The sequence below is a fragment of the Topomyia yanbarensis genome, chromosome 3 (assembly GCF_030247195.1).
Source record: "Topomyia yanbarensis strain Yona2022 chromosome 3, ASM3024719v1, whole genome shotgun sequence".
Classification (NCBI taxonomy): domain Eukaryota; kingdom Metazoa; phylum Arthropoda; class Insecta; order Diptera; family Culicidae; genus Topomyia; species Topomyia yanbarensis.
Genome location: NC_080672.1, coordinates 31,179,864 through 31,204,114, shown reverse-complemented (window position 1 = coordinate 31,204,114; position 24,251 = coordinate 31,179,864). Strand labels below are relative to the sequence as shown.

At 41.7% G+C, this 24,251-nt stretch overlaps 1 protein-coding gene across 4 annotated transcripts in view; it reads right to left on the bottom strand.

The window, feature by feature from the left end:
• LOC131686697 (uncharacterized) overlaps positions 1-24,251 on the bottom strand; it is a 1,014,555-nt gene that overhangs the window by 94,830 nt on the left and 895,474 nt on the right. The gene's annotated exons all lie outside the window — the stretch shown is intronic.

Genomic DNA, 24,251 nt, shown 5'->3' with positions numbered 1-24,251 from the left:
CATTTACCTACCCCCTCTCCCTCGTCCCATGCAAAGCGGCCGGGGGATGAAAAAAAAATTACATATGTTTTTCAATTATTTTAAATACATATCCTTTCAAAATGTTTGACGACTTTTATCAACATTTTCATTATAACAGCAAATTGCGTGCAAAATAAACCCATTTCATGACAAACATAGTGTTGATAGTTTTGTTCTGAATTTATATGTCAAGGGGAGTATGAAGAGAAGGTCTCTCAGTTCACAATCCTGCAGCTGTCAATGATTCTAAGAAGCATACGTTCATCTAAATTACTAAATTTTGTTTGGTTGAATACGAAGTGAAAATTTATTTCAGCTTCTAAACTAAGTCTACTAGTTAGCAACATTAGCTAACTAATGTAGCAAGTTAAATCCGCATACAAAATCTTTTCTTATTTTTGCGAACTTGTAATTCCGCGAATCGTAAAATTTACCTCATGAAAACCCGCATCCAATGTAACTTGTTTGAATTTAAATTTATTTCTCTTGGGATTGGAGGATCATTCAATTGTTTTCTCTAAACAATGGGGTTTAAACTTAATGCTACGTCGCACAACTTCTGACCCTACCCTTCCCTTCGTCACAAATTTGATATACCCTCCCTACCCCCCAAAATGCTACGTCATCTATGCATGGCCCCTTAGTAAATAATTGAGAAATTTTTCTTTTTCATATTTGGGAAAAATACGATTTCATTTGAGGCCAAAAAACATCCTTTGAGTAAACAATTGTCTCCATCAAAGGCATACTACAAGCCAAGACATTACTTTTTCAGAACGGTTCTGATCGGGCTCTCGGTATTTGACCCAACACAAAGTTTTCTGAGCGGTCACTATTCCGCAATCGAGTTTGATTCAACAAATTTGTTCTAATTTATGATCCACTTTCTCTTCACAATCAAAATCCCCGGCTAAACAGTGCTACACCGAGTATCCCTGCAGTTGCCACTTACGAGCCGGTTCACCAGGTCACTTTTAGCATCGCATTCCGTTTGTGTGATCACCGCAGCGGGAACCATAATCAGTCAAACAAAGCTTACAACGAGTACTTTTCATATTTGCAACATTTTCCACGTACTTTTCGGCATCTCAGATAAAAGTACCGACCGCCCACCCAAGCTGTTGTTGTTGTTGTTGCTTTCCTCACCACCAGCTGTGGCAATCGCCCTGTGCTATCGCAAATTCATAAAATTTGATACTCTTCTAATGCTAGCCCTGGGAATTCCCTGTCGCAATTCACTGGCAAAACACGTCACTCAACGTCGCCGGTTTTCATACTCGTAGCCAGGGCAGGGTGGTTTGGCTGATGGCCCAATCGTTCTCCCTTATCTCTCTCGCACTCGGAGAAGGAGGACATGAAAAAATATTTGTTACCAAATAACATTCTCATCCATCATAGAAAGTACGATGCTTCGGAAAAACACACGAGGCTATGGTCGGCTCGGTTCAGCCCCTTCGCCCACACCGCGCCTCAACCCCCCCGTTTTGAGTGAGCCTGGAGACAAATTGTTCCGAGGCATCCCGCAAGGATTTCCCGGAGAGATTTCCCATCATTTACTCCGGCCCGGTTGTCAGCAGGGACGGGGTACTCAAAAGTACGTGACACCGGTGGCAGTGCTAATGAAAAATATGGTTTCCCATCTCGTTCCCCGTCACTTGTCATATGTCAGTTGGTTGACATTTTCGCGACTGTTTCTGCTGTTGCTTCTGGGGAACTAGCGATGGAACGTCAGGGTGTCTGGTGTCCCGATTTCTACGCGGCCAACCTTGACAGGAACTTGAAAGAGCGCTCGAAGATATTGGATTAGAAATTCAATTCTGACAGCGTAGTCAGGGTATTTTTTTCTACCTCTGTCTCACGCTCTATTTTTTGCCGAAGTCAGTGATGACAGCGCGGCAATTGGTAACGAAAATATGAAGAGGCTGTGATCTTTGCTGGTGAAGCTTGACTATTGATTGGCTGTCGATGTTGCTTCGGTTCGAACGTCGTTGGAATGTGGATCATTTTTTTCTATTGTCACGTGCGGCCTATAAATTGGCAGCTGGAATATTTCGATGACATTTCAAAGGACGCCTTCGAATACTTACAGATAGCTGTTGGAATAGGAACCGTCACACGTCCCTCGGTAGGTACCGCTCATCAAAAGGTACCAATTCCGCAACAAATTTGAATTAGGTATCGACTCATCAGATCAAGCGCGTTGGACAGTTAATTACTTTTATTGATCAGACTCACGATGTGATATGCTCTAAAATATGTTCTTTTTTTTTATTTTCACCCGACCTAAATTTTATTCACAAATGGTCCACTGATTAAGTTAAATATTTAGTGATTCAGAAGAAATAAAGTCCAGGGCCTTATTGCACCAATCACATTCAGTTGACTAAATTAATAATGCATTTTGTTCTGCTCACATAAGTAAGTAGATTGTCAGACAAATAACAATAAAAACTTCCAACAAACGCTACGATGGCAGCGAGCGAGCCTTTCATTGGAATAAAATGAAAATTTCTGCTCCTCTACCATCCACTCTGCTCTTAATCAGTTTTATACACAACTAAAAGCTTTTCTCTTTTAGAAAGAAATGAAATTTCTTTCATTCCTTTAGTTTTCCGCTTGCCTCCATTTTTCCCAAACACACAGACACACCCCAGCCACCCACCACCCAAACTGTATAATATTGTACAACTCTTAGCCGGAAACATATAACTAAAACCGGATCAAGCAAATAAAATGGCCTTCATCATGCTGCCCCCAAGCTCGAGTTTAACCCGGTGCAATGCTGCAATTTCTCGAGCGCAGAGAGGACAGCCGGTACACCTTGGCAAACGGGCAGCGATCAGAAAGCTAGCCCCGTCGGCCACCGGGGCCTGGCCAGGACAGGTACCAAACCCGAACGAGCACTTGAGCAAAAGGAGAACCTCGCTCGACGATTTCCGCAGTCATCCTCAACCAGTACCGGCAAGGGCAGTAATTTACTTATTATCAAACTATGCAGTGAACATAATATTTAATCCCTTTAAATTACGGAAAGCGGATTAATGGTAACAAATGAAAATGTAGGACCGAGTCTGCGGAGCAAAACCTGTGTGAATGGCAAACCAAAGCGACGGTGAGCCGAAGAGAGAAGGAAAAAAACAAGGGATGGTCGGATTTACTTGCAGGGTGGCAGGGCTGGGGTGATGGGGGTGGTTTCGAATGGGAAAATCCGATGGAACTTAAATTAAACGTTTCTGGTAAAACAATATGGTCGAAAGATTGTGTTTTCCAGATCCGAATAGTTAGTGCGAATGGATTCAGGTACTAAATGTGTGCACAATTTGTGAGTGTGAGTATCCCGATCAAAAGTATCCCGAGCGTGAGTATCCCGATCAAAATGAAATAACAAGATAATAACAGAACACAATTTTTTGTAACATATTGTGGTATAAACTAGGTCTCGTTAGTAGTTAAAATAACAGAAATTTATAACAAGTAACAATGCGAGATATAGTTTTGTAATATTCCTGTTATGGGTTTCTGATCGGGATATGTAGTTACACCCAGGTTTTTTTTACGCGGGGATACGAACCGCGTAAAAAACGCCTAAAAACCGAATTTATTGTAATATCCCAACAAAAAAAAACTTTTTTTATTTTGATTGTAGAGGTTTTAACCTTATGGCCATTTGCCTTTTTTCGGGTTAGAACAATCTCTTTAGAAAAATTTCTAACCCTATGTGCGGGGTTGAGAACCGAACCCAGGTTAGCTGCGTATTTACAAGGCAATCGATTTACGAATTGTGCTATGCCCACCCCTGTAAAAAAAAAACTCGTTCATTGGAAAATTCGCGAAAAAATCACGTTAATTCAAAAGCCCGCGTGAAAAAACTCACAGCATAAGACTTAGAATATTTTTTCAAGCTTTGCGCGGATTTCGCAATTAACACGGTTCTTGTAAAAATATTCTTATATATCCTTTTGAATGCAGAAGATTTTCGGAAAGATGGAAGAGACGGCTCTGGAAGACTCCTTGTGGCCCGCACCTCAACAATATGGTTATTTTCGGAATAGTATTGGCGGGCAGTTGCCACAATTTGATTTTTGACACCATTTTGAAATTCAATTTTATCCAGCAGGCGAAATCAGATCGATTCCGTCGCCGACTTCTATTTGTCCACTTGAGGGACACGACATCGACCTTTTCCGGTCAGATAATAACGCGCTAAACAAGTCAGACCAATTCGAAGAACATGGAACTCGTGTGTGCGTTTTCTCAGGTAAATACAATGAATGTATAAGTTCTTCCAAGGTCGGACATACAGATGCTGCCCCTTTTGAAAACCCACACCAATAACAATTTACTTCCACCACCACCGCCGCGCCGCTCGATCTTGCTCCGTTCAACCGTCAGGAGGTTTATACTATCAGAACGTGAGAGGACTACGCACAAACATTTATGAGCTGTTCGTCGCTGCTTCAAATGTCGATCATGATGTTGTTGCTCTGACCGATACGTGGTTGAATGATCAAATCAACTCGCTTATTTGGCTCAAGTTAATCGGTACACCATAACGATTGCGATTCTGACAGTGTTGGACAAAAACGTGGTGGTGGTGTGTTCATTGCTGTCTGCAACTAACTGTCATCCAATCATAAATATGACAATCCAAATTTCGTGGGTGTAGCATATATTCCCCTCAATTCCTAGAAGTTATTCAGAAGCACATAAACTCCACACTTGACATCGCATCTTCCATTGAACCCAAAACGGCACATCTAAAAAAAACGTTTGGTGATTATAACTCCCCTGGACTTCTTCGGAAGAGTACCCACTCCGAGTATGCTTTCACAGAGCTTTCTGAATCAATCTTTTCAAGAGTGAGTACTACATTATTGGAGGGAATGTCAGTAATGATCATGCGACAAATAATATTCGAAATCTAATCCTGGTCTTTCTGTTTATAAATGAATAAGTTTGAATACACTGCACCGTTTCAGAAGCATATAAGCCGTTAGTTGCTTCGGACGCACATCATCCTTCACTTCTTATAACGCAAATTTGTCCCCAGCTGGTTCTTCATAACGAGAGGATGTTTGGGAGTTCAATTTTTCCAAAACTGACTTCTCTACACTTTATAACTCACTACAGGCAACCAATTGGAAGACTTTTTTAAGTTTCTCGATAGATGTGGATGTATAAAAAATGTCACAGGTGCTGAAACAGCTTTTCAAAATACATGTGCCTGCACCCCGTCCACGACCGAAACCAGCATAGTCCAACTACGTAAACCGAAAATATTGCGAGCAGCCGTGTTTCGACGTTACACCACGTTACATCACAAAAAGGGAGTTCACTCTAGCCAGTAACAGCTATAAACGCAGATTGATGTCTGTGCTGCCCCAAATGTTGCGATGAGCATTTGCATCGCAGCTGATAAGGAGCAAAAGCCCATTTCTGCTACAATATGATACAATGCTTTTGAAATCATCAGAAAGAGATGACTCATTATGTGGCAGATGCACTGAACAATATTTATACTTTTTGTCTATAATACCGACAGTTATAGTAACTGTGACTGTAGGTTTATGCTGGAGATTGATTAACGCCATTCTAACCATAGTTGATTAGAAAACTGTATATTTCACTTCCGAAATATATTGCACAACACCTAAAGGGCATCAAGCAAGTTGTGATGAAAACGAATGTGGCGGATGACACGATCATTTGATTTCCACGATTTGCGAAGAAAATAACGGTCCACTGTGTCAGAGTTTCGATTAACACAGTAAGAGCAAAACACAAAAGACTCCATGTATGTTTTAGACCCTCCAGTCTTTAATTCCTCGGCACGGAACTGCACCTTGACTTAGAGACTCCTGTTTTCAGTCATCTCCCACGACATGGGAGCAGGGACCCAATGGCTCAATTCTTGGCCGGGTGCCACACGTCCTCTAGGGACTGAAAAGGCGAAAATTCGACTAAGTTTGTGGATGCAGTGTGGTACAATTTGTTGGAAGCCCTGGCGAAGCTTGATATAAGACTTAGCAAGGAAAAATTTTAAATAGTACGAAAGCAAGGCTTTGCCCATTAATTGGCTACCTTTTTATCAGCCCGGCAGACCCTAGATGACAGGGCGGCTTAAGTGCATTTACCATAATTTTGAATATCCGTACACAAACAAGCAAAAGGAAACTCAAGATTATATAAATTTACGTACTTTTAATCCTTCACAGTGAGGCGTTTATACTTAGCCAGAGAAGCGAATGGCTTCTTGACGCTTCCATTTGCGGCGAGCCGACACCAAAACACTAGTTCCCGAACTGCGGGCCGGCCCATTCATGCGAATAATCGACCGCCCACTACACTGTCACCGTACTTCAAAACTTTCTGAACTACAATAGCCGCCTTCCTTACGGCCAAAACAAAACAAAAAACTGCCTCGCCGCATCGCTGAGGCGCAGGATCATCAGCATACTTATAATAGCAAGAAGTGGCCTGCCTAAGTCCTATATTATTTATGTACACGAATACATCATAAAACACTACATTTATGTAAGGCCCGTGCGCAAGCGGAGGGTTTTGGGGGTTCAAACCCCTTCCATGAGAGTTTAGAATTTCTTTTGAAAACTTCTTAGCTCCCTGATCTGCAAACCGTTTCCACACACAATGTCATTTGAGTTCGGTCATTCTAGAAACAAGTCTTTGAAGAAACCCTGCGATGGTTGGTGTAAAAGAATAGTCAAACGGTCTACGCCTCGACAAGTTTCGATATTAACAACAGTTGTGAGTAAATCAGTTACACAGCAATGATCGGTCAGCGAGCTAGCAACAGCAGCTAAGGAGAAAAAATATCGAACAAACAAAACGAGCTCACTGAAAATCGGGATGTCATTGTCTAGAGAAATTTCATTGCAGAGGATCTCTGCGCCAGAGTGGCTAGGAACTAAATGGCTCACGAAAACGGGCATCGGTATCGGGGGAAATTCTGCCACCAGGAAACTCTCAGTATCAGGTAGTAGATAATTAAAAACGAGTATCGCCAAGAAAAATAAGAACCCCTGCGTAGATGGTTGTAAAGAGATGTAAGTCGAAAGCACCTCAAGACGTAATATTCGGCATCTCTGAATAGGCGTTCTTTGCAGCTGACCTGAGCACGTCAGTTATACCACGAAGGTTACACAGCAAGCAAGAAACAGCATGAATGGAAAAAAACACGAACGATTAACACAAAAAAGCAAGAGCACAATTCCTTATGAAGCAATACCCATCGGTGGCCCCGGAAGGATGAGGATTGGGAGGAACAAGAGGTTTAGGTTTAGTCGTCGGTATACTTACTATAAACCACCATAGTAGGAATCCAACACTACCATGAGTCAGAAAGCGGTGGTGTCTGATCAAGATTTCTTCTCGATAAGAGACCTTGTCACAATTTGTTGAGTCTAGTCGAAGAGCACTCCGGGACTCGGAGAAAAACTTGATCGTTTGATGGTTTCTATACCTTCCTTTTATATACGGAACGAACAAAATCAAAAAAATGTGCGCTTGGCCTGGTTTATGTATAAAAATTAAAACAATATTTCCCTTAAAAATATGAATAAGCATACTGAACAGTGGAGAGTTATGTTGCATAACCCTCCGGAAGTTGTGCATATGGCCAACTAAATGAGCAGCCGCTGATGATCTAAGACAGTTTCTCTAGCTTTTCAGAGCAGCGTGCACTAGCGCGACTGCCGGAAGGATAAACAAATACATTCAACGACGAGAATAATCGGCAATAGGTATTTTTCCACCCAGTGCTAAATTGTTACACTGACAGATTACAAGTACATTTCGTAAAGATGCGGGGTATTGGTGAAACGAAAGACGCGTTCGGAGAGCAAAATCTGAGACATTACGGGAAGAGTGGCAAGAGCCGCCGTTAAACTTGAGATAGTGCATCAGCTACAAGGAGCTGTACAAAGAAGTAGACGCTAATCTCTGGAACAATGCTTATTGTATCGTGCTGGTAAAGATCATGGATCCAACTGAAATGTGCACTGATAAACTAAACACTATCGTGGAAGGTCTCTTACCGAAGCACGACCCAACTGTATGACCGCCTTCATCGTACGTCCATGCAGACGGTGAAAATATCGGTGAGAATCGGGTCTCCAACGACGAGCTCCTTACAACGGCAAAAGGACTGAAAGAGAAGAAGGTATCCACAATGTGACCCTGAAGACCGCGATTCTAGCGTTTCCGGATTTTTTCAGGACAGTGTGATAGAAATGCTTGGACGAAGGTTACTTCTCGGGTAGTTGGAAGATCCAGACGGTGATGTCTCTGCTAAAACCAAGGATATCTAAGATCGAAACGGTAAAGATCAACAGGATACTCTTGGAAAATTTTTGAATAGGGTAATTCTCAACAGACTGGTGAACCACACTGATAGAGAGAATGGATTATTCGCAGAGGCTGTTCAGATTTCGGACAGGGATTTCGACGGTAGATCTGGTGTAACGATCAACATGGAGAACGCGCCCGACAGCGTCAATACTCGTTCCGAACTACCTGTGCAAGGCTCTGAAAAGTTACTTTCAGATCCGATTGCTGGTCTACGGAACGAACATGGGTAAGATGTCGATTGGGGTCGCGGCGGGAGTACCTCAGGACACCATACTCGGCCCTACGCTGTGGAATATCATGTACAACGGAGCGCTAACACTAAAACTGCCCAGAAGAGTCGAGGTTTGCAAATTAACTCGACATTACGATAGCCGGCGAGACTCTAGAGGAAGTGCAGACGTTGACGGTAGGGATAACACAATTCATGAAACCTCGATGGCTGATGTCAAGTTGCAATTGGCTCACCACAAAGCGAAGATAGTGTTGGTCATCAGTCTAACAAATCCAACTTGTCTTGATCATCATCGGGAGACACTCAATTCCATCGAACCAACAATCACGTCAACAATTTGTGTGAGAAGGTGACGAAGACAGCTACCGTAGAGGCAAGGTTCATGTTGAACATCGAATTAGCAAGATGCAGCAAAAGACGGCATTAGGCTGCTTCGCCGAACTCAAAGTGCACCCGCTTTGCCAAGTGGCAACAAGAGTGGGACATCTCACGCAGTTTTTTTTCCGGACGCGGATGTTCTCGGAGCTACCGGCATCGGTTTGAACAAGCTTCGTCATCCCTTTTCCTAAAGTGTGCTATTAAGCAAAAGATATCTGAACATGTGGTCTTCGAATGCTCTAGATTCGAGAAAGTTTCGAAGGGATCTGTCTGGCGCAACGGGCGACAATATCGTCGATGAGATGTCCCACGACGAACATTCCTGGGACGCTGTCAGCAAAGTAACGACCACCGACCAGAGGAACTGGCGCAGGGACCACCAAGTAGTGCCCCCCGCTAGATACCATGAAACAACTAATTCGGGTCTCGGGAGAAATTCCGTTGCCGAAAGCTCTCCATTGGAGGAGACTACATCCACCGCCGGGAACTAATTGAATAATGCGCAATGTATCATTGGATTCGGCTCATCGGGACGCCAGTGAATCTGACTCTAGGCTCCCCCGGAATTGCCGGATCGACTTCGGCACCCTATCGATTGGCCCGTCGTGGACTCGGCAAAATCAGCAGAAGTGGTGTAGCATGAGTCCATCGCTGGGGATTTATTTATTTATTTATTAAATAAGATAGTTTATCTGACAAAAAATAGTCTTAACAGAACAGATCCTCGACCGTGGAGAAAGCTCGCTGGTCGCCTCTTTGCCTAGAGCGTGCTAATGGACAAAAGATACCTGAACATGTGGTTTTCAAATGCGCTAGGTTCGAGAAAGTTCGAAGGGATATGTTCGGCGCGACAGGCGACGATATCGTCGAAGAGATGTCCTACGACGAACATACCTGGGACGCTGTCAACAGAGTAGCGACCAGCTACAGAGGAAGTAGCGAAAGGATCAACAAAGTAGTGCTGCCGGCTAGAAAGCTACCATGAAACAAGAAAGTCGAGGTTCGGGAGAAATTCCGTTGCCGAGGGCTCTCCATCGGAGTAGTCTACATCCGCCGCCAGGGACTAGTTGAGTAATGCGAAATGTAATGGATTCCGCTCATCAGACTCCAGGTGCCACCGAAATCAACATTAGCACCCTACCAGTTGGCCCGTCATGGGCTCTGTGAAAGCAGCATAAGAAGTGGTGTAGCATGGGTCCATCGCTGGAGATTTATTTATTTATTTTTTAAAATAATTCATCTGACAAAAATAGTCTTAACAGAACAGATCCTCGACCGTGGAGAAAGTTCGCATATATGCTGATATCCGTCCGCTGTGCCAGTGTGCTGACATTGCTGACATAGCTGACATCGTACTGCACGAATGAGTTAGAGTAGTAGCAGGGCCCCGGCGAATAGGGTTGCCAGTTCCAAACAGGGTAGTGAAATGCCGCCGAAATTCCGTCTGTTAGCGGAATACGGAATACGGCGTGCGTATAGCGAAAGGGCGGCATTCGCTACGAAAAATAAATCAGCGAACTCGCAGCGACAGCTGGGGACGGACCCCTCTCCCCATATTCAACGGAAACTTGTTTCAGTAGAAAAGCATGTGTATGCAACCCTTTCGTAAATACTTGTTATTGTAAAACATTATGAAGATTTAGGGTGTTTATTTTATACATTGTTGCATATTGAATCAATATCATTGAAGAAGAAAACAGACATCAGCAGTCCTTAGCTGCTTCCTTGAGGAACATCTTAGAAAATTTAATGAATGATTTGGCAAATTTTTCGCTGCTCTCCACGCAATTCAGGAACGCGTTTTCAAAGTTTTAAATTCCATTTTCCAAACAGGACATTAGTTTCATTCTGCCAAGAAGGCGTATCCTCCATTTTACCATCCAGCTGGAGCCCCATATACCAGTAAACCGTAGAGAAGAACCATAGAGTAACATTTCCATGGCTTCTAAACTTTTCAGAGCCCATTCAATGTTTGTTTCTTGACATAATTGCGTATTCCACCCCTCGATTAAGCTTGTGACGCCCCCGCAGATTGTCAAAAAAATAACATAGCAACCGCAATAAACAGCCCGATTCTTACTGTCGGTTATTTTCCCCATTCGAACCAAAAGTTCTCAACACAACTTGCACGTGTCCCACCGCTGACTGTATCCTGGTGTGGCTTTCGTGACGATAAAGTTCTCTGGAGAGCTACTGCGCTCACTGGTTTTCCGCCTTCAAAGTTCAAAGAAAGACTGAATTTTAAGCAATACCACCACCCCTTTCGTATTGTTTTCGCAAAGAGGGCAAACTTCCGCGAACGCGCAATGGAATGGATTTTTGATTAGCTCGGTGTGCTTTTTTTTTTGTTCAATCCTCCACCCGGACGCTTTCATTACAACAAAGGATTTCATTAAATTGCAATTAGCCCGAGCCTGCATTTTAATTATTTCGGTTTGTTCGCACGCTCTTTTGGTTGTTGGCTTACTGAAAAAGACCGACCCCTCCGTGCACCAACTACAGCTTTTACACCTTCCGGTTGGCCACTTTGAGGGTTCATCACGATTTTTGATGAATGCCTCCGCTGCTACTGATGATGATGATGATGACGGTGATGACGGTGAGGATTGTGTCGGCGGAAACAAACGGAAGTAAATATAATTGTGCAACCCGATCGGCCGCAGGTTTTTTTTAATTGTCAGTCGCTCCAAGAGTCAAACAGAGACTTTCATTTGTGGTCCGTTTGTTCCGGGTAAATTTGTCCAGGCGAAATTAATGATAACGCACCGCACCGGGTAATCATTGATAGACAACAATTACGATCAATTGATCCTATATTAATAAAAACCCGACAATGAAGCTATCCCGCTGGAAAACTTTTTAACTGGGTGGGTTTTTGCATCATTACGGGATAGTTGATGTCGGGTCAATTAATTTGGTTAGCTTTTTTCGCGAAATTGTATTCAGAGTGTTTCATTGGAAACCACGCTTGATGAGCAATTTTGAGTCATAATTCACGATCAATGTTTTAAGTTACCGATCTTGAAACGTCGTTGTTGCTCAGAATCTTCAATCAATTGATACACATCATAATTTGTTTATGTGAATTTGCAACTTTTTTGCTACTGATAGTTTCTCTCGGACACATAATAATTCAAAAGAAAACGTTTTTAGATCTGACAAAATATAAATTATTTGAAACCTGCTTCGTACACAAGCAGCAACATGTACAGTGATAACCCCTCTGGTGCTTTCCCACGACTGTCAGTCAATCATTGCAGCCTACCGCACTCTCTCCTGACCCCTCTGAATAGGACCACAAAATCTTATCAACAATTCACCTGCACGAAATGAATGGTTTATCACAGAAACAACCTTTTCCATCGCTACCGATCGACCCTCGAGCTAACAGAACTCTGGCATCGCTTAGCCATGCTGCACGCATCACCTATCTAGCAGGCTACCGCCAACCAGCAGCACCAGCAGAACCATAACGCGCCGCTAAAAGGAAATTGCCTCGTCGTCAAATTAGCGATAAATTAATAAACTTCCATCGCCGCCAGGGCCGGAGGCATTCCGCCTTCAAACCACCGAGCGTGAGATAATCAAAATCAATCCAGGAAATTTACGACCATTATCTTATCCTGATGTGTTGTTGGGTGCCTCGTAAAACTCAATTTTCTTCACCCGCTCCCTCCCCATCATGGAAGCTTGGTCCCGTTATCGCGCGTCCAGCATTGACTGACTTGACGTTGACATGTTGAGGTCGAAGAAATGCCTCCTGGTGCCCGGTACGCTGACGGGGGAAAATTACATGACATGAATGTCACTCGGTCCAGATCGCCGCCGGCAGCTAATTGGTATTCGGCATAGTCATTGCTCGCCGGTAATGTGTGCACTTCTAAAAATTAATGTCGGAGCTCTAGGCTCCGGTATGGTTTTTATGACCAACCCATCAGTCATCTATGTCAAATCGAAAGTCGAAACACTATTCGTCCTTCTCGTGTATGGTTTTGATGGGTAATTTATTCAGCAGGTAGCCGTACATAATTTCACAGAATTTTTTTTAAATAAAGGTTAACTTGTTCAAATCTGGTCCCGCTGGGGTGTAAAGATTGAATTATGGAACCATCACTGCTGCTGTATTGACGAATGAAATAGCCCAGAGGCCAGCTTTGATGCTCCATGTAATGTCGATATACTGCTTGCGTCCATCGGTCCGCTAGATTCAGTGGCAGTCAGTGAAAGGAAGGAAAGAATAAATACTAATCTAATAATTGGCGGTCAGCTCCTGCGATGAGACCACCTACCGGCAGGCGGTTCGTTCTAATTTGATATCGATGGGAATTGTTGATTGCCGCGCCGGCTGGAATGTGAACAACGCCCGTTGGCTTCGGTTGGCTGACGTGGAATAACGGAAGCAGTTCTGCTCGGAATATGTAATGATATCGTTATGGGAACGTACTGGTTGGTAAAATACTGACTATAGTCTCTTGTCAGTTAACGTGGTGAAATAGTCGGAAAATCTTGGATTCATATTACAATTCTGGTAAAAGTCGAATGTAGCTGAAATTTTTTTTATACAGTGCTATCATCATCTATCTTTTTAAGATTTTGCGACTTAGTCCGGTCTGACTTAACACCGACCCATTTCTATAAAGATCATGGAGTGTGTTTACATGTTATGTTAGTGATTTTATGAAGTGCGAAATAAGAAAAAAAAAATAAGGGAGCGAATAATATGCACTTGGATTACGTTTCTTATACTGTAGAGCACCTAGACAGATATCTTGGAATGCCAAAGGAAGTATTTTTTTTTGTTTTATTAATAATATCTAGAAAGAGGGGGAAATGTTTTAATACACTTAAACCTCCATTTACGAACCAAACCGGGGGTTCGTTATTTGGGATTTAGTTCGTAAAAAAAGTTTGCTTTACATTCTTATTAATATTCGTTGGTTGAGCAATATTCTCGATAACCCTAACAATATGGATATTTTTAGTACGGGCTCAACAAGTAGATGCTGAAAATGGACAACTGGAACCTTTTTGAAATCCAAGATGGCGACTTCCGGTTGAGCAATTTTCTCGATAGCCTTGACAATATGGGTATTTGTTGAAACGGGCTTGACAAGTAAATGCTGAAAATGGACCGTTTTGAAATCCAAGATGGCGACTTCCGGTTGAGCAATATTCTTCATAACCCTAACAATATGGGTATTTTTGAAACGGGCTTGACAAGTAGATGCTACCCATATTTTTGAGGTTATAGAAAATTTATCTAAACCGGAAGTCGCCATCTTGGACTCTAAAATGGCTCAAGACATCGATTTCCATCATGCACTCGTCAACGCCATTCCGAAAAAACCCATATTGTTGAGGTTATAGTAGAGGAATGCTCCGCGCTGCCGATTTCAGGTAAAAATCGGCGGCGCGCCGACGTCGCGCCGATGTGCTTACTATTTTTACATGCAATCGTCGGCGAGGCGCGGCGGCGGCGGCGTGGCGCACACCTCTAGGTTATAGATAATTCATCTAAACCGGAAGTCGCCATCTTGGATTCCAAAACGGCTCAAGACATCGATTTCTGTCATGCACTCCTCAACCACATTCCGAAAAAACCCATATTGTTGAGGTTATAGAGAATTCATCTAAACCGGAAGTCGCCATCTTGGATTCCAAAATGGCTCAAGACATCGATTTCCGTCATGTACTCGTCAATTCCATTCCGAAAATACCCATATTGTTGAGGTTATAGAGAATTTATCTAAACCGGAAGTGGCCATCTTGGATTCCAAAACGGCTCAAGACATCGATTTCCTTCATGCACTCGTCAACCCCATTCCGAAAAAACCCATATTGTTGAGATTATAGAGAATTCATCTAAACCGGAAGTGGCCATCTTGGATTCCAAAATGGCTTAAGAAATCGATTTCCGTCATGCACTCATCAACCCCATTCCGAAAAGCCCATATTGTTGAGGTTATAGAGAATTCATCTAAACTGGAAGTCGCCATCTTGGATTCCAAAACGGCTCAAGACATCGATTTCCGTCATGTACTCGTCAATTCCATTCTGAAAATACCCATATTGTTGAGGTTATAGAGAATTTATCTAAACCGGAAGTGGCCATCTTGGATTCCAAAATGGCTCAAGACATCGATTTCCGTCATGCACTCGTCAACCCCATTCCGAAAAAAAAACCCATACTGTTAAGGTTATAGAGAATTCATCTAAACTGGAAGTGGCCATCTTGGATTCCAAAACGGCTCAAGACATCGATTTTCGTCATGCACTCGTCAACTCCATTCCGAAAATACCCAACTTATATAAGTAACTATTAATTAATTATGCATAACTTCATGCTGTAATGTACGAACTCAAACTTTCCAAAAAGAGTTCGTTATTTCGAATTTAGTTCGTAAAAAAAGTTACGTAAATCGAATATTACGTAAAAAAGAGTTCGTAAATGGAGGTTTCAGTGTAGTTCAATTTTAGTATAACAGTGTATTGAGCTGAGTTTGTGTTTCTGTGTGCCCGTGTCAGAATTTGTGTGAAAAAGAATTTTTATTTTCATTCGTTTTCGAGCTCTCGATCGAGACAGAAGTGATTTTTTTCTAGTCCGTGCTGTGTATAGCGACAAAGAATAGTGCTAATCCGCGTTCAAGGTTATCTTGCCAGTTCGGTTCGGTTCTCAGTCCTTTGTTCGCGTGTGAGGATTAAACAATAGCCAGCTGTGTAAGCTGGATCGGTTCGTCGTTTGACACCAGTTTAAAGCTAAGTGGTTTTTGTCTTTTGTAATACATTTATTGCTTTCTTCCATCTGTGCGGGCCTTGACCTTTTCTATGGTTCCCTCTCCGGATGTTCAAATGAAAGTTGAATCGGGTTCAACTCCTAGGGCTCCCCCTTGGCTCAAATGCTACCCAGAACTCTCAACTGGTCCATTTGTGGTCTTCTTTCGGCCCAAGACTAAATCACTGAATCTCCTTCAGATTTCTAAAGACTTGACAGAACGGTTCTCGGCTGTAGTCGAAATTTCAAAGGTCCGCTCGGACAAGATAAGGGTGTTGCTAGCCAACTCAAAGCAGGGAAACGATATTGCGTGCTGTGAGCACTTTACGCGGGATTATAACGTGTATATTCCAGCTGTAAAGGTACAATCTGAAGGCGTCGTCACCGATGAGAGTTTGACGTGCGAGGATCTGCTGAAGTACGGAGTTGGCCGTTTTAGAGACCGCTTACTTCAAGTAGTATTTTCTAGGAAGCGTGAACCAGCACAGCTTCTATTAACGGATCAAACTATCGCTCAGGTCTTCACAGTAAAATATCTAGGGGTCTGGTTCGACTCGAAAGGTACTTGGGGATACCATATTCGGTATCTGAAACAGAAATACCAACAAAGGATCAATTTTCTTGATACAATAACCGGAACATGGTGAGGTGCGCATCCAGGAGACCTAATTAGGTTGTATCAAACAACGATACTGTCGGTAATGGAATACGGATACTTTTGCTTTCGATCCGCTGCGAACATTTCATTTCATTAAACTCGAAAGAATTCAGTATCGTTATTTGCGTATCGCCTCAGGGTGCATGCAGTCCACCCATACGATGAGTCTCGAAGTCCTGTCGGGCGTTCTCCCGTTGAAAAATAGATTTTGGGAACTCTCATATCGATTGCTCATTCGATGCGATATCTTATTGATATCTTGATTGAAAATTTCGAAGCCCTATTGCGCTCAATTCTCAGACCTGTTTTATGTTCCTGTACTTTGGCTACATGGTGCAGAATATTAATTCTTCTTCTTACAATCCCAACCGCGTGCATTTCATAAATACTTCTGAATCTAATGTTTTCTTCGACACATCCATGAAAGACGAGATTTGTGGAATATCGGAACACATACGCCCACAAGTGGTCCCAAACATTTTTTATAATAAATTCCGAGAAGTCGACTGCTCTAAGATGTTTTATACTGACGGATCAAACCATAAAAGGTCCACTGTCTTCGGTATCTTCAAACAAAAGTTCACCGCCTCCTACAAACTCAGTGACCCTGCTTCAGTTTACGCCGCAGAACTAGCTGCTATTCAATATACCCTTGGGATCTTTGACACATTACCCGCAGATCATTACTTCATCGTTTCGGATAACCTTAGTTCCATTGATGCTATTCGCTCGATGATACATTGAAAGCACTCATCGTTTTTTTTGGGGAAAATGCGGGAGCTACTGAGTGCTTTATCTGACAAATCTTTCCAGATTACCTTGGTGTGGGTCCCTTCTCATTGCTCCATTCCGGGAAATAAGAAGGCGGAGTCATTAGCTTAAGGTGGTTGCCCTAGAATGTGACGTTTGTGAAAGACCAATTTGCTTCAACAAATTTTTTAGTATTCCTCATCAGAGAACTCTCGAAAGCTGGCAAAACTCGTGGAGCAATGGGAAGCTAGGAAGGTGGCTATATACGATAGTCCCCAAGATATCGACGAAGCCTTGGTTCAAGGGGATAGATGTGGGTCGGGATTTCATTCGAGTGATGTTCCGACTCATGGCAAACCATTACACGCTGGATGCACAACTCCGGCGTATTGGGCTCGTGGTTAGAGGTATCTGCGCTTGTGGTGACGGCTATCACGACATCGAGCACATTGTCTGGGCGTGCACCGAGTACAGTTCCACCAGGTCTCGGCTAATAAATACCCTGCGCCCGAGGAAGACCAACCAACGTTCCGGTTCGAGATGCGCTAGCAAGCAGCAATCTCCTCTATATGTCCTTTATATACACCTTCGTAAAAAACATTAATATACAAATTTAACTGCCCCTTCGTATTATCATTCTCAGAAGCGCCTTCTTACACCTGTACCATACACCCACGATGGTTTGATGCGACTCCAAGGCAACAAAAAACATCTCTGTCGAATGAGCCAACAAACACGGGACCTACAGCACGAACATCACACGCACAACTCGAAATGTTACCGATCCACATCTGAGCCGTACTACAAAATCGTCTGGAGAAACCCCTGCCACCTTGAGGAGGACCACCCGGCGTCCCAGTATATTATTCTTCCTGATGAAGGCCACCCGAGTCTGTAATCCATCCGTTGATCTCCCGATGCCTGAAACTGAAAGTTAACAATCTTCTCCCCCTGCCATCTTGTCCACCCTCCCTCCCCTGACTCTTATACCCAGCAGTAACACCCCTACCACCCCTCTAAATATCTTTCCGAAGCATCTTGCTAGTTTTACCACATAAGAATAACTCTAATTAATCTCCCCGAATCTTTTCAAAATTCAATCACGCCCTATAGTTATTCCTACTTTTAAGATAGTCGTAAAAACTGTCCCCTTAGTTAAACAATGCTCCAATAATCTCACTGCTAAAAATGTCAAATCATATTGCCATAAAAACTAAATGATAGGGGGGTCATCTTACGAAAATTATATTACTCACTTGTGTAGATGTAAATTTATAAGATAGCAATAAAATCTCCTTAGGTTTCATTTAAAAAAAATCAATGTGTAATCCCCTAGTTTTAAGTAATTTAAAATGTAAACAAAACAAAATTGGCACCTTTAAGCTAACGGAAACGTGCCTCATCAAATAAACGAAATGAATTTTTAAAAAAATATTTTCGTTACTGAACGATTCGTGCTGACCTTATCATATTCCTATAGAGTCTACACTTTTCAAACAGGTCGCCCAAATTTGTCAAAATTGCAATTTCAATGGAAGATCTATTTTTTGGTAGTATTAGTCATTGTAATCAATCTAGATGCATACTTTTTTCGAGAGTTGTCCTTTTGGCGCTGTAGAGCTAGGTTCTCGGAAGGGCTCTCCGTCAGAATCGCTCACTACAATTGCAAAAGAGACGAGAAATGTCACCCACTAAACACTGCTTAACACTGTATCATCGCGAAGGGCTCGAGCGTTTGGACGTTAACGTGTACGATCGTGTGTGCGTTTATATGCCGCGTGTGCTAACGCGAATGTAACTTCGCGTGTATAAATTCTATTTCATGACCGTGTGTCCTTTTGTGCATTCGAATGTGTTCTTCAATGATAGCGCGCGGACCATGAATCTGATACTTAATTTTTCGGTGTACGGCTCAGATACTAGAACAAAGTGAGTTTCTTCCATATCACTAGAGTTCCCGATCGTGTCGCCATGGAACGTATTGTCCAGTGGCTACAGGAGCTTTGTTTTTTGAATTGGTCCAATTGATGGAATGGACCAAGACTTCTGGTACCGAGGATAGAAACTTCCTGAAGTGACCGTTGCATGATCTCGCGAGCGCGAAAGTTTGTAGGTTCATGCTTGGGACCGCGTTTGAAAATTTATAAGTGCTGAGACGTTCACTTTATCACCAGGATGTTATCATGTTTGCGAGATCGCGGGTTTAGGTTGCGTGGATGATCGCGAAGGGCTCGAACTTTTGTATGTTAACGGTTTTGTCGCGTGTGCTAGCGTGTATGTAACTTCGCGTGTATAAAACATTTTTCATATCCATGTTACCATTCGCTGATTCGCGTGATCTTGAATGTGATCGCGCGTAGACCGTGAATCTGATACTTAATTTTTAGTGTATGGTTCAGATGTTAGAAGAGAGTGAGTTCTCCCATTTCACGAGAGCTCTCGGTCTAGTGAATATAAGCGTCATTTCCTATTGGTCCAACCGAAGGTAGGAGTCTAGGCTGCTATGATCAAGGGTAGAGACTTCTGCATGTGACCGATTCATGATTGCGCGAGCGGTGGCTAATGCTTGAGACCGCGTTTGTAAATTTATAAATGCTAAAACGTTGACTTAATTACCGGAGTGTTTTAATGTTGGCGAGTTCAAGGGCGTAGTTATATGTGGATAATTGCAAATGTATGTTTCAGGCTTTTGTTATTGCGATGGCCACGATTGTGCGTTTATATAGAGAGAATACACAATTTTTTGTATTGGTGAGTGTTAGTATGAATCTACTATAAAATATAATAGGAAAACCCGGGGCTAGTTGGCGGTTGGGGTAAGTTGGCGGAATCTATTTTCTCCGTTTCTATTTGAAATATAGTGCTGCATCTCGTTGTGAAGCCGTGTGGTGTCCGGCGGGCTGAAATCTTTTTGCACTATTTCAACCAAGAATAGAACCTCTGGGAACTGCTCCCATGTCGTAAGAGGCGACTAACAACATGCTAGGAGTTCCTAGGCCGAGGTTTTGTTCCGTACCGAAGACTTTATCTGGGCGGACCTTAAGGTTTTCCATATTACCCTCTTTCCAGTCTGTATTTAGTGAATCACTGACATATACCTTTTCTGATTCGCCTTTCTTGATTGTGTACCAACGTTTTAAGTTTCTTCTGGCGGTTGTATATTAGCCGTAAATGACGAAATCTAATTCTACACTAAGTAACAGAATATATTAATATACCGGCACTTCCACGCCAAGGTTTAACTTCCAAAGCTTTGGCTTAAAAACCGTTTTTAAAAAATGGAAACTTTCATGCAGGAAATTTATTGAATTGGCCTAAGATGGAGCTGTCGAATTTCCCAAAAGCTTTTTATGTTGCAAGTGATCTGTAGTTGTGTTAAATTAGGTATTTTTCTATTATATTTGGAACCGTCTACCGACAAATCTACATTTACGAATACCTCCAAAAGTGACTTCTTGAGGTCTCATGAAGGCCTGACACTAGCTTTATGATACTTTTGCTTTTCTAAACAGTAATAAAAATCTCAACATTCAAGAACTTCACTTTGTCAGAAAATGTAGGGCCATCGGAAGCTAAAACTTCGTAAAATCGCACTCCTGGTCCTTTTTTCAGTGCAGTACTCTACGTCACTCGCTCAAATTTGCACCGCTCTTATGGTAGTCGGTATTTGCTAGTATTACTGTTCTCCCATCCATTCTGGTAGTCAAACGGTGGGATAGCAAAATTCTTACAAGTTTCCTATCTCATGCCTCCACGCGATTCTAAGTCTATTGATGACATTTGGTCCTTAGACCGCAGAATGAGAGGGTGCGAACAGAATGAGAGGGTGCGAACAGATCTAGTCGAGAAAACATTGCCGTAAAAATGAATAGTTGATCGGAAATTAGCCCCAATACGACTAATCTGACTAGTATCTATGAACACGGCTCAATACGTATTGAAAATTCGCCGCGTCTGTTTTTATGAACCTAATTTAAAGCTCCGTTATTGCTAACAAGCCCGTGCATCAGATTAACAATCCTTTATATTTCCCTTCAGTGTTCGGTATTATCGCTCGTATACTTGTATTCCACAAACAATCCGATATGGAAAATAAGAAATACTTTCCTTGATTTATAACATCTCGCGCTATTTTTGCCAGTATAATATGCTGTCACTTGGTAGTTTTCAAGCCAATAAATATATCGTAGAGAAGAAGTAGCGAGTTCTGTCCAAATACTGTTGCAATAAATAGTGATTCGGCCCATTACGCAGATAAGATTAGCTTTTCCAGGCAATACTCCCACGATCGGCTGTGTGGAGTTCAAATTGTTTTTGTTTAGGGAACATAGTATACTCTCGGTAGCCGGCTGCCCAGAGTTTAAAAATAACCAAAAACTAAACAAGATCATCTCTTTTTCGAGTGATCGTGCACTCGAAGACTAACTAAACAACTACCTAATAAAATATGCTTTACAGGTCGCATCGTTTGCTTGGAGCGAATCCTAGACCTGATACCCTTCCAAACCACCAACTCCGCGACACCTATGGAAGAGTCTGATGAATCGTCGTCCTTCCGTTAAGTGGGTGGAGCATCAACACTTCCTGTCTACCTTATCCTTTATCCTTCCCCGTGAACGATGGAGATGGGGGCGGCCGGCAATGATGGCTATCATGCTGTTGAGGTTTTAATATGGGTCGGATTGGTATGAATTCCTACTTACCACTTCCTAAGCAACTCTTATTAGATAATCAGCAGTCAAACATGATGAAGTCAGTGTGCAATCCGCCAAAATCATCGTCACAACGCAACGCAACGCAACGCAACGCAAATATAGTGCTGCATCTCGTTGTGTACCTCAAGTTATGTAAAACCCATTATGCAATGTGTGTTCGTTGCAAAACATTTTGTTGTATAAAAGTAGTGGGCGAGATTGTGTCTTCGAGCATACCAAGTAAATTTTCTGAATTTTAAACACTTTGAGTTATTTTGGTTGCTTTTCACTCTATTTTTCGATAGAGCGCGAAAAGAGCTTTCAGTATCCGTATAGATATTACATCTATCCACGAACAAAAGTTTTTTTTTAAATAGTTGGTGGTGTTGCACGCAGAGCAAGCTAGCGGTACTATTTACGGTGCAAAAATAGTCATCAAATATTTTTATTTCTGGAATTCACTCCATACTAAGAAAATCTTTTTCTTGTGTATCTCTTCAATGCAGGAGACATTCGCTTCGTCCAATCGTATGAAGAATTTCGAAAAATTGGATTTGAATATGGAGTACTTTAGGAAAAATACCGTAGTGGCTGCACGGAAAAAATCCGCTCATAAATTCATGAACAGAAGATCACGATTTCCTGAACTGAACGATTTACGAAAACCAGACCAAGTTCCTGAAATTGTGAATAATCAATCTCGTATTCGTAAAATTATTTGTTGTTCCAAAAAGCTAGTTAGCTCCGAAAATATACACGGCGTTACATTCGAATGTTCGGTTGGGCTACTGTTGTTGTTCCCTGGACATGTTTAGTTTTTGTTCTAATTATTGTTCATAATTTGAGAATGCACAGCCGCCAGTCACACAATGTTCATGATTTCAGGAGCTTACTCACGATTTATCATCACGTTACCTTGCAATTTTATGAGTTTACTATCGAATTTTTCTGCTAGTTTAGCGGGATTTATGATCATGATTTCAGGAACTTGGGCGCCAATTTCGTAATTTTTATTCACGTTCTCGTGATATTTTATTCTAGAGCTTACTTTCAAATTTGACACGTGGAGTCATGTAACCTATGTTCATGATATTATAAACACGTGCTTAAAACAAAAATAATTCCAAGAATAATACTTTTGTGAAGTAGTTCACGTGAAAATTTCTTTACCGTGCATAAAATTGACAATAATTAGAAATATATTCTAAATATTACAACACACAAAATAAATCGCAAATCATGTGCTAGGAATCATGAAGTAGTTCACGAATCCATGAATCATGAACTATTCATGATTTCATGAACTATTTGACGCGCACGAATGGTCAGACGTGACTGTTGTACTAGGAATCAAAATCCAACCCACGAATACATGTATAATATTTTATGATTTCGTGAACTAGTTATACAAGGTTTCATGAACCAATTCACGAATGCATGAAAAATATTTTATGATTTTGTGAACTATTTCATGAGTACGAATGGTAAATCGTGGCTATTACACTAGGATTCAGGAACTAGTTGAGGAATACATGAATAATATTTTATGTTTTATTTCACGAGCAAGCACGGTCGTGTCTATTGTACTAGGTATCATGAAACAGTTCGCGAATTGATGAATAATATTTCATGATTTTGTGAACTATTTTACGAGCACGGATATCGAATCGTGATTTACACTTTATTCACTATTTTTGGAACAATGTTTTTACGCGTGGAAAACCTGCGTTAAAAATCGTGTCAATTTAAAAACCGCATAAAAACATTGTAAAAAGTGGTGTAAAAACAAAAACATCAAAGATCCACGGCTCCGTTAAGCTATAAGCTATATGTAATAATCGAATTATAGAAGAATTTGAATACCTTCGTTAACCCGTTCTACGCGAGCGCAAACCAAAAAAAACATGGTTTTATCTCAACTTTTTATGATTCCGACATGCTAGTTGAACGAACTGTGATGTATTGAAAACAGTAGTGAGCTAAGTTTGTGACTTTTTTTAGGGTTTTAAGCACAATGTATTTGAAAAAGCGAAAAACAATTCGTCAGTAGAACATCCGAAGGACGTTTTTTTTTGCATAGGCTTGCGGTGAACATTCTCTAAGACGAACGGTGCAACAAAAATAAAAAGGTAAGAAAAATATTGATGAAAAATATATTCTGGTACAATTGAACAGTCCGGTTTCCCAAAAAAAAATTCTTATAGAAAACCATGTGGACAAAAAATCGATTCTTAAGGTGTTCAAAATTTTTAACAAAAAACATGGATGTAATCAAAATTTTTTGATGAAAATGGAACCATTCAAGTACACGTGTAAGTGTAAATACAAAGAATCAAAAAATATGACAAAAATCAGTTGATAAAGTTTTGAAGACGCAAC